Consider the following 2,906-nt stretch of genomic DNA (forward strand, 5'->3'; position numbering starts at 1 on the left):
CTGGTCTCCTTGTACCTATTTTTAGTATGGTCTGAGTAACAAAAAAGCAAGCAAAAGAGGTGTTAAGTTTTGTCATGGCAAAATGAACCATTGTTGCCCAAGGGCAAGTGAAATGTCATGGAGAAATATTTTTTTGTAGCTATCCTACCCTAGATTTTGGCTCTGTGAATATTTTGATATTCTTTAATGTATTGATTTTATTTAACTCAAGCTCAGCATAAATTTTCAGCCTAGCAAAGATGGTTGTAAATAAATGAATGGAAAAATGTACACTTAAAATAACAACACTTTTTCATTAAATGAAGACATTTAGGAGACAATCAGCAGCTTTCAGGGGAAAAAATAAAGAAAGAAGATGGTTTTGCAATTGGAAAAAGATAATACTTGGAAATGTACCACTCATAGTACAGAAAGCACTAAGAGAGAGTCCGTAGAGCAACAGAATTAAATAACAACTATCTAATGAAGGACCCAATATATATATATAGCATGTCAGCCCAAAGATATTTGGTATGGGCTCCAGCCTGGCATGTTTTGTTCACCAAGGTTTGGTCATTTATTGCCTTTGTGGGATATAATAGCAATATTGGGCCTAAGATGAGAGTTTTTAAATTATTATCTTTACCTGTTTAGGTGCTGAACATGCGAATTTTTATGCATACTTATAACTACTACGAGGAGCCCTGCTCATCAGAGCAGCGGCTTGTTGCAGTGAAGTTACCCGCAGGACTGCTGCTCTCACCCCGAGCTCTTCCCTATCCCGCGGGGTGCTCCCGGGGCGGGGGGGGGAATTTCTGCTGTGGCTGCGACAGCGGTTGGGAATGCCGGGGGCTTCGGCTCGGGCAGGTCTGGGTCTCTTCCTGGAGGGTTCAGCTGACTCCTCTCCATCACAAAAATGGAGTCATCCCGCCACCTCCTCCTCCTCTTCCTCTTCCTCCTCCTCCGCACGTGCAGTATTAGCACATGCGGTTGTGACGGTGTTGCCAAAACTGCTGTTTGCGTCAATGGAGCTGGAAATATTTGTGTTGGTGTTTCAGAAAATGAACATCTTTTTCATCGGTGGCGCCAATAAGGGGAGAAAAAGGCTGTCAGTGGGCCAGGTTCATCCCCGCGTGGTTGCTTTTATGAACTTGGCCCAGGACTTTGTGAACAGACTATTTTTGGATTCAGATTCCATTGAGGATTTTTGTTAATCTTTTGATGGCTTGTTTATTTAAATTAAGCCCTGATTAACTTAAGAAGCTTTCTTTGGCATTTAATCGTTTATCAGAGTAAAAGATTACACTGCCAAACCACACATTTGTAATACAGCTGTATCTGAGGTAGTAAAATTTGCTATGCCGTATCTGCTTCACTTACTTACTGCACAGAAAGCACTTTATCAGAAAAAGACTTAAGGCACTTTTGTTGTCAGAGTCATATGGAAGAGTGGAGGAGCTTGTGAGGTTAACAGCCTGTTTGTATGTGGCTTAAGACGTTGGCATTTGTTGTCTGTGAATGCTACACGTAACAGAGACTCGGGCCAGTAGGCATGTGCTGATGATAACGTGAGTTGGGTAGTAACTGGTAAAAAAAAAGAAAAAAAACAGATGGAAACTGTTCTGACTATTTACTAGTTCATTGTAGAATGGGTGAAGCAAAGTTCCATAAGCAGGTAAGACTTCACGCCTATGGTAAATGCGTTTCATGCCTCTCGTTTCCCTGAATACGAGCGTACCAGTACCAGTGACGCAGCGGGAGCTGGCTGGGGTCACTGAGCTCTTGCTGGATACAGAAGTGACCCCAGGGGCTGAGCAGGCCCGTGAAATGCTAGGTTACAGGCTGGGGCCCTCAGGCACTACCCTTTTAATATCAAATACAAACCTCAGTATGTACAGTAGAGCTGGGCAACAGCTTTCCCTGAGTGTTCTCCATTTGAGAGTGAACGTGCTTCCTTCTTTGAGTCTATGCCTTATTTATGTTAACTTTTTCTCAGGAACTTTACAAGCAAAAAAAAAGGAGAGAAAGCAAGAGTCTAGAAAGTATTTCTACCCCATCAGGCAAATCTAATCTGTGGCCTGTGTCCATTCAAAACTGTTCATATTACAGGTATCTACTGAAAATAGTTTAGAAGCTAACTAAAGAGAACGAAAGAATTGTTGAATCTTGAACAACCTCCAGTGAGTGAGTGTCTCAGAGGAGATGGAAAAGAAGTGGTTGAATTAATTATCCATTCCTAAATATTTGCTCAGCTTTATCCTTCACAAAGACAGGAAAAAAAAAATTTGAAGTACTATGGAGATTCGGGGAGAAAATTATGCTGGCTAGGTAAACCCATGTGATAACGTGATCTATTGAAATAAGAAATGCTTTATTTTTGCAGGCTTGTTAAATTAAGTCAAAAAATGTATCGAATAGACCGGTGTATCAAAAAATGAATAAATAAAGACACTTCACTTCCTGATAGCTAAGAGCCGAGCATATTCAGCACCAGGTTTGGTTCGTTGTTTTTGCTGGCTGTTTTGTACTTTAATATCTTTCATAGCTTAATCCTTTTTCTTTTCCACCTGCCTACTTTCCACCCCTCAGGTGCCCTGGTCATCTGCTGTTACTGTTAAAACGGATGCCCGGGAGGAGATGTCCCTCTGAGCGCTGTCACAAAGGTTGTCGGAAGACATTGGGAAGCTCATTGTAAAGCACCACGCAAAAGCATGTTAGCAAAGACGCTGTAAGGTATGTGTTACTGGCGGCGTGCTGCTCTCAGCAGCATCGCTACGGCACAAGATCCTCCTGAGGGAAGCTCTTGAAACAGAAATCCCTTTCCATGGGGTCGGCTAGGAGCAGCCACTTTCTCCCAGGAGCTGCACTTTTTGAGAGGCTCCTTGTGGTGGTGGCTCTGCCGTGAGGAGCAGCTCTCCCAGCGAGGG

This window comes from Nipponia nippon, unplaced genomic scaffold (assembly GCF_047370975.1).
Source record: "Nipponia nippon isolate SJK-2023a ecotype South Korea unplaced genomic scaffold, ASM4737097v1 scaffold_12, whole genome shotgun sequence".
Lineage (NCBI taxonomy): Eukaryota > Metazoa > Chordata > Aves > Pelecaniformes > Threskiornithidae > Nipponia > Nipponia nippon.